The sequence below is a fragment of the Hemicordylus capensis genome, chromosome 7 (genome assembly GCF_027244095.1).
Source record: "Hemicordylus capensis ecotype Gifberg chromosome 7, rHemCap1.1.pri, whole genome shotgun sequence".
Lineage (NCBI taxonomy): Eukaryota > Metazoa > Chordata > Lepidosauria > Squamata > Cordylidae > Hemicordylus > Hemicordylus capensis.
In genome coordinates, this window is record NC_069663.1 from 23,780,897 (window position 1) to 23,794,781 (window position 13,885).

At 51.6% G+C, this 13,885-nt stretch overlaps 1 protein-coding gene across 4 annotated transcripts in view; it reads left to right on the plus strand.

Moving 5' to 3' along the window:
* Positions 1 to 13,885, plus strand: part of GRIK5 (glutamate ionotropic receptor kainate type subunit 5) — a 65,195-nt gene that overhangs the window by 1,501 nt on the left and 49,809 nt on the right. Inside the window, exons 1-2 of one of the 4 annotated variants that reach the window (XM_053267840.1) lie at positions 2,059 to 2,202; positions 7,249 to 7,396. The gene's annotated coding sequence lies outside the window, so the exon portion shown is untranslated. Of the gene's footprint in view, positions 1 to 2,058; positions 2,203 to 7,239; positions 7,397 to 8,219; positions 9,456 to 13,885 lie in introns of those variants that run through there. The other 3 variants (XM_053267842.1, XM_053267843.1, XM_053267839.1) reach the window with 3 other exon arrangements.

A 13,885-nucleotide genomic window follows, 5' to 3' on the forward strand; every position in this document is an offset into this window, starting at 1 on the left:
AGGTCATGTTATGATGGATAGCTATATTTTTGGATTGGTTTGTATATATAGCTGGGGGGGGGGCAGACCTAAGGCTTCTGGGAGCGAGAGGTCTGCTAGAGCCTTGAGAGTTAACAGCACAAAATAGCAACTTGGGGAGGCAGGGTCAGTTACAAAATGGAGGCAGAGCCATGAACAGAGAGCCAGACTTACACAGTCAGAGAACGGGATTTTTAACATCAAAATCCCAGAATTCCCAGAGCACAGGAGGAGAGCAAGAGAGGCTGCTTGGTGGGAGAAGAAACAGGAGAGGAATAATGGGAGAGAAAGTACAAGCAACCCGAAAGGAGCTTTAAAATGGCATGGCCATACCCCCACTCGGCCAGCCAATCAGATTTGCTGTGCTGGCTGGCAGGGGAGGGAGGGAGGAATGCCCAAACTCCTGGAGAGTGACTTCAGACAAGCCCAGGAGCCACCAGTAGCTCCTGAGCTGCTTGCTACAATCGGCCCCAGGTGTATATAATAATTGGATGGGCAATTCTGTGGCACAGTAGGCAGCAAGGTGCTGATGCCAGAAAGGAGAGAAGAAAATCAAAAATGAAATTAGGGAGGTGGAGGGGGGAAACCTGCATTTCATCAAGGAGTAAGCACCTGTGTGGTTCCTCTTGGCTCAGGTGATTGGGGGGAAAAACCAAAAAAACAGCTGGAGGTGATTTGAGGAGAACTGGTAGCTTCAGGGTTTCCCAAATATCTGATAGCTGAGGTATGCTTCCCCCTGCTCCAAATAAACACGGCAAGCATGTGTCCACAGTCTATACTCGGAAAGCCAAGCTATGCAACTGTGGCTCATGCAGTTGAGGACTCTGTGTGTGTGTGTGTGTGTGTGTGTGTGTGTGTGTGTGTGTGTGTGTGTGTGTGTTTGTTTTTGAAAAAATGCAAATACTGTAATTGTATGGGGCCCTGATTGGATCAGGATTGTGATGGGGGAGCTTTAAGTCTTTGCACCTGCTGCACTCCTGCTTGCTGTTTTTTAAGGGAAGTTCCCATTGGTACCCTGAGCCACCTAATGGCGCAGTGGGGAAATGACTTGACTAGCAAGCCAGAGGTTGCCAGTTCGAATCCCCGCTGGTGTGTTTCTCAGACTATGGGGAACACCGATATTGGGCAGCAGCGATCTAGGAAGATGCTGAAAGGCATCATCTCACATTGCGCGGGAGGAGGCCATGGTCAACCCTTCCTGTATTCTACCACAAGAAAACCACAGGGCTCTGTGGACAGCACACTTTATCTTTACCCATTGGTACCAGTGGGAGCTTTGGCGTTTGAAAATTGCTCATGTGTGGAGCAAGCTGGGTTGAGACTGGAATGGAGACCACGAGGAAGTTGCCTCACTCCAGCCTAGGATCGGTTTCCAGCAGAAGTGCAACAGGTGGCCTCGGAGAGGGAATCATTCTGCCTCTCGGCAGCAGGGGCAGGCAAAGAGTCCGATCACCTCCTGGGGAAGAAACAAATGCTTGCGCCTAGTAGGAGCAGTCAAGCTTGGAGCAGGACACCATGCAGAAGCCCAGCAGGCAGCCTCTCCTGGTGGATGGGATTCTTGGGCATTTAATTAAAGAACGGCACAGTTTTAGAATGAGTGCTGAATGTACAATTCAGCCCAGCGTTAGGAACATAGGAAGCTGCCTTATACTGAGTCAGATGGCTGGTCCATCTAGCTCAGTATTGCCTACACAAACTGGCAATGGCTTCTCCAGGGTTGCAGGCAGGAGTTTCTCACAGCCCTGCCTTGGAGATGCTGCCAGGGAGGGAACTGGGAACCTTCTGCATGCAGAGGCTCGTCCCAGAGCGGGCCCATCCCATGAGGAGAATGTCCTACAGTGTTCACACATGCAGTCTCCCATTCAAATGCAGGCCAGGGTGGGCCCTGCTTAGCAAAGGGGGCAATTTATGCTTGCAACCACAACACCACACCTTGCTAATGTGTGTATTAAACTAAATGTCTTGTGCACTTCCACAGGCAATCACTACAGGCTTATATGTACCCATTTTAAAAAGGTATTTCATTTTTTAGGGACAAACTAATCTCTCATCAAGGCTCTGGCCACACAAAGCATCAGACTCCCAGACCACTGGACTGTGCATTCGTTCTTAGAAGTACTGCTGTTGTGGGCATTCCTGTTTACACACTCCAGCTAACTGAGCAAAGAGGCACCTTATAAAGTGGTGAGTCTCTTATATTTAGCAGGGGGAGAGCAATTTGCCCTATCCAACCCCAGCACAGCATCCCTCCCGGGGCTGTTGCTGGTGTCAACCTTATGTTTCTTTTTAGATTGTGAGCCCTTTGGGGACGGGACCATCTTATTTATGTATTGCTTATTTAAGCGGTTTATTTATAAACCGCTTTGAGGACTTTGGTTGAAGAGCAGTATATAAAAATTTGTAGGAGGAGGATGAGCTGGTGCAGCTGCAGCTGCAGCTGCCTTGCAAATAAATCCTCCAAAAAAGTTACTAGTCCATAAACATTTGTAACGAGTCTCCTTACCCTATAGACCCATGTCTGTCATTTGGGGCATGTAACGACTGAAAGGCAGGAGGAAGGTACATTTCTGTTTCAGAAGTCTTTGCTGCCTGGGTGTTTGGAGGTGATTTGTGGGCACCGCAAGTGACCAACCAAGGAATTACCTACAAGCCTGATATACAAAAATTAAAGAGCTCTGTTAGGATCAGATGTTGTCCAGCGTCCTGTTTCCATCAGTGGCCAGAGAAATGCCTCTGGGAGCCCCCTCCCCCTGCAAGGGCTTCAAGGCAATCCCAGTTGCTGTCTTGTGAATTGTCCCCTTTACTAAGCAGGGTCTCCCCTAGTTTGCATTTAAATGGGAGACTACATGTGTGAGCACTGCAAGATATTCCCTGGCTCTGGAAGAGCACCTGCCTGCTTGCATTCCGAAGGTCCCAGGTTATCTCCCATCTCCAAGATAGGGCTGAGAGAGACTCCTGCCTGAGGGAGAAGCCACTGCCAGTCTGGGTAGACAATACTGAGCTAGAGGGACCAATAGTCTGACTCCGCAAAAAAGCAGCTTTCTCGGTTCCTGTGTCCCTCACGCCCTGCCCCTATTGAGTGCCAGGCTGCCTTTGAACCAGGAGGGTTAATTCCTCCTTGCTAACAGCCACGGAAAGCTCTCCATGGATCTACCTAATCCCCCCCCCTCCGCTGAAAGCCATCTAAACTCACAGCCATCCTCGCATCCAGTGACAGCAAATTCCATAAGTTAATTTAGGCGTGTGAATAAGTACTTCCCTTTGTCTCACTACATAATCCTTGCTGCACACCCAAAACTATACAATTCCAAAAAGTAGGCAAGAATGGGGTAGGATAAATCCAAAATGTGAAAGCAGCAGCAGCAGCAAAAGAGGATTTTCTTTTCTTTTTTTTTGGTAAATGGCAGACTTAAATATCTGAAGATACTGATCACGTCTGGCCTTAATCTTTTTTTTCCTAGGCTAAAATGGACCTGTTCCTTCACTCTCTTCCCGCATGCTCTGCATTCTAAACCTTTTATCATCTTGGCTTCTGCCTGTCTCCCTCCCTCCTGCCTGTATGATGTACGTACATGGTTCCTTTCACAAGGGACTAGAAATGAAATCAGTGACTCCCCTGTGTAGGTTCCTCCTCCTCACAGCAATTCTGGACTGAAATGTGAAAGCAGCCTGAAGCGCAAACAGTTGGAGGAAATCTGCCTCTATGGCTTTTTTGGCTGGCGTGGCCGTTTCAGCTGTGGGTTGCTTCTTAATTACATTTTATTTGTTGCATTTTTGTTGCGCCTTTCTTCTAAGGAGCTCAGGTAGCACGCACAATCCCACCCCCCTGCAGTTTATTCTCGCAACAACCCTATGAGGTAGGGCTAGTAACTGGCCAGTGAACTTCATACCTCAGTGGGGATTTGAATCTGGGTCTCAAAGGTCCTAGTCCAACACTCTGTTATGTCCAGTGTAAACCTCCAAAGCTTTAATGCAAGTGTGGCCAAGTGCTGTTGGACTACAACTCCCATCATCCCCAGTGCTGTTGAAGCTGTGGATAATGGGAGCTGTAGTCCAACAGCACCTGGAGGGCCTCGGGCCGGTCACCCCAGCATAATGTGTGCACCTAAAAATGTATCATGAATGTGGTGAACCGTTGTATAAGTTTTGAACACTCAAAGAGCTAAGTCCTGTGGCTCCTTGTAGAGCCAGCCTGCACAACATATGGCCCAGGGCCCAGGTCTGACCCTTGGGGACTTTTTTGCTGCCCTGCAGGTAGAAATATCCTGCAGCCCCAGCACCCTAGAAAGGCAGACAATCACCCTTGGGGTCAGTTGCAGTGACCGAACAGGAATCTGACCACTATCTCGAGTTAAAAGTTTGTAGGTCCCTTGACAAAGGGAAAAGATCCACCAGTAACGAATAACTGCTTTCATTAATATATGTAATAATTACTTTCAGTGTATTGGCGTGCTGAAAATTGACCTCTGCCCTTGAATACCATGTCGTGGTTGGTTCCAGCCTGCCAGGCCATTTGAGTTGTGCAGCCCTGTTGTGTAGAGGGTACTCATGGGGGGATTTAGATTTAGATTTGTTGCTGTGTCCTGTGAAGGGGAGGAGGCCGTACCGTGGTGGTAGAGCACCTGCTTTACAATGCAGACGGTTCCGGATCCGATCTCCAGGGAGGGCTTGGAAAGACCCCTCTCTAAAAGCCAGCCAGGGACTACAGCCCCGGTCGTCCCCAGCCACAATGGTCAACGGTTGAAGCTGAATGGGCCAACCGTCCGATTCGGGTTGAGGCCGCTTCGTGTCTGTCAGGAGCATCTTGTAGCTCAGTGGGACAGCAGCACACCCTTTGCTGAACATTCAGTGTGTAGCATCTCCAGGTAGGACTGGAGAAGACCCCGGCCTGAAGAGCGGCTGCCTGTCAGGGTAGACAAAGCCGATTGGTCTGACTTGGTATACGGCAGCTCCATCTGTGAATTGGCCCTCAGGCGGAACAGTTGCCCAGCGGCAGCTGCGGTTAGGAAGAGATTCAGTGCAGGGGCAGGTGATAGACAATGTCTGGTAGACTGTGCGTTGCAGAGGGGTGTGTGTGTGTGTGTATAGAGGACAGGTTGCCATGTGGATTTGACGCTGCACCAGTCTTTTCTTGGTAGCTCTAGGTAGCAATAGATGTCTCCTGCCTTCTTCACCTCATGCTGCCTAGATCTGGGGAAGAAATCTGGGCTGCCAGCGACATTGTCTGGTGTTCCACTGCGAATCCAGCCCTGCCCTCCTGTCGGTCTGTGGGTTGCTGCTGTTGGTGTATCCTGGATACATATTGATTGTACCTAATCCCCTGCTGGCTGTGCTGTGTCCCCCCCCCTTCCTTTAAAGGTGTGGGGAGGGGAAAAAAGAGATCATATCCCTCAATTTGTCTGGCTCTCACCAGACAATCTCCTGTTTCTCTTCTTCCCCATCACTGGCCTGTCTTCCTGCAACCGGACCAGATGGGATTTTCGGCTGGAATTCGAATCTGCCAGGTCCAATTCCACATAGCGAGCCCTGGGGCAAAAGGGCTCAGAGAGAGAGCCCTGGAGAGAGGAGAGCTGGTCTTGTGGAAGCAAGCATGACTTGTCCCCTTAGCTAGGCAGGGTCCGCCCTGGTTGCCTATGAATGGGAGGCTAGAAGTGTGAGCACTGTTCGCCTGCATCCCTCAGGGGATGGAGCCGCTCTGGGAAGAGCAGAAGGCTTCAAGTTCCCTCCCAGGGCTGAGAGAGCTTCCTGCCTGCCACCTTGGAGAAGCCGCTGCCAGTCTGTGAAGACGATACTGAGCTAGATAGACGAATGGTCTGACTCAGTATATGGCAGCTTCCTAGGTTCCTTACAAACTGCGGGGTTCTCAAAATCCTGTCCCATTCCTATTTCCCACCCTGCTTCCAGTTCTGTGTAAATGCTTCTGGTTAATTCAGCCAGCCTGGGCTACAACTCCCATTTTAAGGAGTCAGCATCAGCAATGGTGTTGGGAATCCAGTTGGGGGCGTGGGCGGTGGCGGGGTCAACCCTTTTGAAATTAAACTGAACCAACCCCCCCAGCTATTTGTTCCACAAGCAAATGTGATACGGTTAAGTTCACTCCCCCCCCCACCCCCCCCCCCGGATCAATAAGTAGCTTTCAAGGAGGATTTGAATTTGGATAACCGAGCAAGAAGAGAAGGCTCATTCCTCCTCTCCTACGACCATGTCCCAATCCGATTTCCCTGCTATTAAATAAATAAATAAATAAATAAATAAAAATATGTTGATTATGCTCAGAGATCTCCCATGTCACATCTGGTTTTGCCCCAATATCTTACCAGTGACCGAGTGCATGAACTCTTTTGAGTGCATGTTGGAGCACAGTTTCTAAGGGGTCGCAGTCTTAATGAATGGCTAGAAGGCAGGAGGAACCAATGGAAGTCCCTCCAAGTTTCCTAAAGGAAAAGCAGGACATAATTATAATGACTAATAATAATAATATAATTAATGATCTATAAGTGTAAATGTCAGTTTAGCCACAAACTCACTAGGTAACCTTAGGCAGGCCGCGGTTTATTAGTTTTGGCCCCAGACTCGCCACACTGGGCTAATAGGGCAGGCCTACCTTGCAGGACGATTGTAAGACGTTCGGAGAGAATTCCTGTATGTGAAGCACTTTGAACTCTTTATATCATTACTATCATTATTAATCCTATTAAACACACATGGAGACAGATGGGCAGGGGCGCAGCAAGGTTGGAGTGGGCCCAGAGACAAGGTTTTAAAATGCCCGCCCCCACACTGAAGCTCAGCTCATGAAGTAAAGAAATCTTAAATGAGGCTGAATAGTGGTAACAAAAGGCATAGTAAAATTTATTATATATATAACCTATGTGCCACAATAGATAATCCTAAATTATTTTTTTAAAGGTTTTGTAAATTGTGGCGGATGCAAGTCATTGAATGGTACTAGAGAAAGACATGCTGTTCTGGTAGCTCCAGGTCTTCACACTCACATCAGTTTCGGAGGATGAATACAACTGAAGGGAGCCCGGGAGGGTGCGCAGCTGGGGGAGTCAGTCATGTGACTTGCCTCGGGGGGGGCTCCCAAGGTAGTGGGCCCCCAGACAACTGTCTCCCCTTGCCCTATTATTGTTACACCCCTGCAGATGGGGTTTATTTGGCAGTAAGGAAAAGCAATCTGCCCATGCTCAGAAGCCCAGGTTTATATTCTTCTTTTGTGTCTTTCAGGACTGAATGTTGCTTCTGAAAAGGCTGGGCTTTGAGGAGCCCTAATCTGAGCTTAACTTCTGAAAAGAGAGAGGAGCTGGGCCTGCTCTCTGGCAGCCATGCCATCTGCCTTGGAATCACCACTCCTGAATGCTAAGAACACACAAGGGTGAGTACAGTTTGTAGTAGTAATGAATTTATATAATGGCACATTGTGGTTTACAGAGTGGCATATGCTGAAAGACAGGCCCCTGCCCCAAGGAGCTTACAACCTCCGGCTAGAAAATATGGAGACAATAAAGGAAAAGGAGTGGTTGGTTGAGGCAGGGGGAAGGGGAGAGCAAGTGATGATGGTGAGCTGGGGCTGTAGCTCAGTGGCAGAGGAGGATCTGCTTTGCATGTAGAAGGTCCCAGGTTCAGTCTCTGGCAGCAATTCCAGGTAGGGCTAGGAGGGAGGGAGAGATTCCTATCCTGCTTGAAACCTGGGCAGCTCCTGCCAGCCAGGGCAGAGCTAGATGACTTGACTCGGTCTAAGACAGCTTCCTATGTTTCAGGGAGGCGACAGGAGGTCCCTTAGCGTTCATTTTACTTGGGTTTGCTTTGCAAGGCGGCGGTAAAGGAGAGGTAGTTTGCATATGCTCAGAGGCACAGCGTCCTGGTGTTCTCTCTCTCTCTCTCTCTCTCCCTCTCCTCCCCCCCGCTTTGATCCTCTCAAATGGCTGAGCATAGGTGTTGCAAGACAGGTGTCTGGGCCACGCGTGCCCCCGGTCCTCCAGGGCCCGCCGGAGTGAGTCCGGATTGCAGCGAGCCTCATCAAGATTCTGTGCGCGCCGGCGAAGCGCTGCAGCGCATGCCAATGCGCTCATCTCCTCTCATCCCCGCCCGCCTCCCTCTCCCTCTCCCTCCTCCGCCGTCGCCGCGCTCCCCCCCCCGCCGTACACCCCCCCCCCGCCGACAAACGGGAGCCAGATAAGAGAGGCAGAGAGAGAGAAAACCCCACCAAAAAGCAACCGAGGCAGCTCCTCTGCCGGCGGCCAACGCCCCTCCCGGCCTCGACACCCCCCCCCCCCGCCAGGGAGCCCCGTGGGCATCGCCACTTCCGCGCATCGCCCACCCTCCCTGCCTCCCTCTTTCTCTGGGTGTGTAGTTGGGAAATCGGGGCGGGGGGGGGCCGCCACAGGAGCAGGAGGAGAAGAAGCGATTCCGCCGCCCGCTGCGGCTCTGGCCCCCCCAGCAGCTCGCCGCCTCGGTCCTCCTCCTCCTCCTCCTCCCCCGCCTGGCTTGGTGGGGGCCCACAGGGCGGGGGGTGCATAGCCGGAGAGATCGCCCCCTCCCCATCCCCAGCAGCAGCAGCAGCAGCCCTTCGAGGATCCAGACCATCACGGACCGCATCTCCCCCGCCATCCAACCTGCTGCTGCCGCTGCCGTCGAGTGACTGAAGAACAACCGTAGAAGGAAGGAAGGAAGGAAGGAAGGAAGGCGGCCGGGGGGGGGGGGGCTGCGTCGCTCTCGCCCAATTTGCAGAAGGAAGATCAACATTTGCAACAGACCCCCCCCTCCCCGCGCGCCTGCAACCAGGAGGAAGGCAAAAAGGAGATAACGCTCAATTGAGGGGGAGGGGGGGACTCAGCCCCCCCGTAAAGGGGGGGTGCAGCATCCTGGAGAGACGGACATGGGGAGTTTCCTCTTTTATGGACAGTTCTCCCCTCCTGGACAGGAGGGGGCCTATGGGGCTTTGACTCCTGAGACATCCGATTAGCAGCCCCTTTCCTCCTCCCACCCCCCGCCCCACTTCCGCGGCAGTCCTCCAGCCCCACACGACCCTGAACTTGCTGTGTGCACCACAGTTTGGGCTGCAAGGGGTGGGGGGGGCAAGGCCCCCCCGGCAGCAAAGGACCCCCTTGTCTAACCCTCCCCCTCCCCCCCCCCCGCCTTCACACACCCATTTTCTCCTGTTCAGCTTTGCAGTATTGGGGGTTTCCTTCCGATGGAGAGGTGATCCAAGAGTTCTCTACAGATCCTCCAGCCAAGAGAGATTTCTAGGGAGCCTGGGTGGGGGGGTGGGAGGGGGTTTTATTTTCCAGAACTAGAACTGCCTTTGTGCGGGGGGGGGGGACCGCGATGCTCTCCCCCTAAGAAGATCCCGGGAAAAGTGGACTCCCCCACAAAGAGGGGGCTCATCCTGCACGGAGGAGGAGGAGGCCGAGGGGGCGCAGTTCACGGATTCCGTAAGTCTGGAATACTTCACTGTTACATTTGAGGTGGGTGGCGGGGAAGCTGTTTGGGTTCAATGGGGAGGTTGCCTCTGTGTGTGTTGCACCCTGTATTTTCCATGCTTGAGTGCGGCCTCTGCGTTTGCATGGGAGGGGGGATTGGGGGGGTAATACCCTGGCAGGAGGTTTTTTTTGGGGGGGGCTGGGGATCAGAAGAGGGTTGCTAGCATTTCTGGGGGTTTGAGGAATTGCCATTTAAACATTGTGTTTGGAGTAGTAATTGGATGGTAGAGGAAGCCCCGATAGAGATGGCACAGATGCTGGTAGAAATGGGTTGTGGCGGGGGGGGGGGGATGGAATGGGGGGTGTTTTTGCAGAAAAGTATCTTCTTGCAGCTCGATGCAATCTCCCTGCCTTCCTATCTTGTGTGGACCACATCTTGCTTCTCGTCCATCATGCCTCCTGGTTCTAATCTTGCCTCCCCAGCGAGCAAAACTATGAATTATTACATTTCAGCCGGTTGCTTTAAGAGGAGACTCATTTACAGCAAGACAATACCCCAGGGCCTTCCCTTGTCTCTCTTGCATGGCCTGGCTTCTCTCGATCTCCCCCCAATCTAGGCCAAGGAGCTCTTCTGGATGTTCAGGCCCATCTGCCAGGGCCTTGTGCACAGCCACAGCAAGGCCTGCTGCACTCTCTCTTCTTCATGCCTGGCCTGGCCAGCAAAAATGGGCTCTGTGGGTACATGATTTGTGGGGGGTTGGATTAGACACCAACTTGCCTTGTAGTGTCTCAGGAGGCGAATCTTTAGGTGGTGGGGGTGTGTGGGGGGAATAAAGCCATTTTGAGGCCTTTCTAGCCCTATGGGGGGGGGAGGCTGACTCGACCGTCCACCAATTTGGGGAAGGGTGATCCAGGATGCTTAACGAACTCTTGAGGGAGATGAATTGGCACATTTGCAGCCCAGTTCTTTGTCTCTCAGGGAGGTCTTCTTTCACTGCTGGGGGATTTAGAGGTTTTTTTCTCTCTCCCAGCTCCATATTCTGTCAGGGAAAAGGCCTCGGGGCCTACCTCTCACATTTTTCTTGGCTGCTTACCAGATTTTCACTTGCTTCAGACCTGTTTACCTGTGAGTCGCTTCTCTGGAGAGTGTAGCAGTGCCAAAGTGGGGCACCTACCAACTGGTTTTCCATGACCCCATTCCCTCCCCTGTCTTGTTGATCTTCCACAGCCTTGCTAATAAGTCCACAAGAGTTACTAGTCCACATTAAAAAACAAACACACACCATTTAGTAAAGGAGGTATACCCTGCATCTTGGCTTCCCTGCCTGGTTGTGTCTACCCTTATTCATCACAAGCACATTGTCAGCCTCAGGTGCTGCCTTTGCAATCCCTTTCACTTCCCATGGGACCTTGGGAACATCTCCACATTGGCCTTTCCTATATTTTAGAAGCTTCTCTGTCAGTAATTCGCTTTCTCTCTTTATGCAAGTCCCCTTCACTGCTTGTGAAACTTTTTACCCATAATTCTTATCCTCACACTACCTCAATAATCCTCACAACAGCTCTGTGAGGTAGACCAGTGTTATTACTATTTCTAAAGTCGTGATTCTCAGTTCAGTCTTTAGGTGTGATCACATAATGTTTTTGTTTCTCTTTGCAGCTTCTGTGCCCCCCCCCAAAAAAACCCCTGTTCCTTCAAGTCCCACCCCCCTTGGCACAGAACTATTTACATGTTGTACACACAGATGCACGTTTTTGTGTGAGTGGTTGATTGTATTTGTGTCGATTTTAAAAGTCAACACAAGGATTGCACTCCACAAAAATGTAAACTGCAGATTGTGTGTACTCCTGTGTGCGTTTTGGATTTAATATGTGAATAACTGTATGTGTGTACAAATCATGATGATGTGTACATTGGGCACAGATTGTAGGTGTGATGGATGTAATGTGTGCAATTCATGGATTCCACCTTCTGCGTCTTCCTAACACTCTTCTTCACAACCCTCACGTTTCCACCCAGAACACCTCCATGGAAGGACTACCCCTCTACCTCTTCTAACATCTCCTAGGATTCAGTCCCCCAGATAAGGCTCCCCAGGCCCCATCCTGCTCTCTGAATCCTGCATTTGTAACATTGATCTCTCTTCCTTACAAAACACATGTCTAAAGTGGCCAGATGCACCTGTACTGTTAATAGTTGCATAGAAGAGAGAATTTTGGCTGGTGTAGCTTTTCTCCCCGCTTGCAGGACAAGCTGCACTTGCTGAAAGGCCCTCCTCTGCATGACTGCAGAAGGTGTGATAAGAGCCTTGTTCTCCTTTTGTACCTGGTCAGTCAATAAAGGTGCCCCTTTTTCTTCCTGAATCTTCCTCCTCTCTTCTTACCTCTGAAGACTGGAACCTCCGAAAGGTGAGCTTCCTGATTTCTCTAGCTGGGGATATCATGTCTCTCCCCCCTCCCCCAAGATTCTCATGCATCTTCCTTTCTACCCCATATATGCAGCCCCTGGGGGACTTCCATTTAACCCTTCCCTGCCCCACTTCCACCAGCTGTTTCCTTTACCCTAGATCCACCTGCCTTGCCCCTCAGTAAATCTACCCGGGGTACCCACAAGCCACTGCATCCTTCCCTCTCTGCCCATCTTCTCCTTTGGTCGGCTATGATGCAAGCCATAATTTCCTTTTTGTGTGATTCGTGGGATTTGTGTTATGCTTGTCCCCGACTTCCCACATGTAAACGTGCCTATCAGAAACTCCTTGATGTGGCCCTCGCCTCTGCCCATGGAGTGCTGTGGTTGTGTGACCTAAGTTGAACCTCATGCACCACATCTCCCTCTTCTCCTTCCTAGAACCTTTTGCCCAACACCTTTTCCTCCCTTGCATCCCAGCAGGGCTGAATTCGTCATTAGGAAGGGTGAACCCGTCCAAACCAGGTGCCAGATTGGGGGCGTACATTTTCCTTTCCCCTTCCCTTTGTATCATCATGTGTATTGGATTGTCCTGCTGTAAACCTGTGGACAGGGCCTGAGTTAGTTTTTAGTTGGTCTCCGGTGCCTAGAAAATGTTATGGACTTTATGAAAAAAAAAAATTTTTTTTTAAGGTACACTGTGAAAGGGTAGCAAATTGTCAAAGATCTTGTGGCATTTTCACGGTGGTTCCCCCTTGGATGTCTTTGCTTTAGACAGGCCCTCTGCTCCTGAGACCCACACGAGTGGCTTCTGTTTTCCCCCCTGAGCCCCCAAAAGAGCACCAAGCTTCCTCATGGCTCAGTCCTGTTCTTCCATTGCTTCTCCCCACATCCTGGTTTCCTCCTCTCCCCCTCTTGGCTTACTGGAGATCTGATCCCTCCCCCCCACCCCGTTCTGCCCCCTAATTTTATCCGGCTCCCTCCTCCCCTGTCGGCCCAGTCTGCCTGCCTCTGCCCCTTTCCTAGCTGAGCAGCTGTTGGGGCCGCGGGTGGCGAGTGGTGAGGAGAGGAGATGGGCTGTGGCCCTGCCAGACCTGGTTAGCGTCTCCCCATCCCCCTGGCAGCTGCGCCGGGCTCCGTGGCAGAGACGGAAAGGGATCCGAGTCTGGAACCAAATCACTGTGACAGCCACAGCAGAGACGGAGAGGCCCTGGTGTTGAAGCTTTCCTGGGGCTGGGCAGCGGGGTGTGTGTGTGTGTGTGCAGTGCTTGGGTGCGAAGGGGGTGGTCCTAGCATCTGTGAGGAGGCAGGTTGGGGAAATGGATGCGGATAGGTCTGGGTACCAGGAGGGTGTCGTCTTCCTCAGAGCCCTTGGATGTTGTTGGGAGGCAGAGAGACTGTTGTTTATGGGAGGCTGGAGTTTCCCAGGGAGAAGCAGGGAGAGGAGACTGTCTCTCTCCGGCTGGAGGGTGGGAATATTGAGCTGCCGGCCTTGGGCATCTATTGGGTTGCTTATTGGTGGCCTCTAGGGGAGGGGCGGTTGCATCTGGGATGTGACTGCTTCTTGGTACAGCTGTTTCCATGCGCTGGAATCCAGCGGGGAGATGGGTCCTGGCTTTAGGGGTCTCCCTAAGATTTTGGCCTGGCCGGCACAGACAGTGAGCCCCCCAGCTCAATCCAGCCTGCCAGCGGTGTACGATGGCCCACCAGGGCTTTGAGAAATCTCTTTGCTGTCTGCCTGGGCTGCAAAAAATAGTAATAAAAAATAAAAGTGGGTGGGTTGTCAGGTATCTGGCAGAAGGGAGCATGGGAAGCTGTCATATGGGAAGTCATGGGCTTCATGGGAAGTCAGACCATTGGGCCGTCTAGCTCAGTACGAGAACCCAGAGAGTGGCGGTGGCTTCTCCAAGGTCTCAGGCAGGAGTCTCTCTCTCTCTCTCTCTCTCTCTCTCTCTCTCTCTCTCTCTCTCTCTCTCTGTGTGTGTGCCCTGTTTAGCTCGATGGGCCACAGTATTGCTCTGGAGCTGCCGGGTTT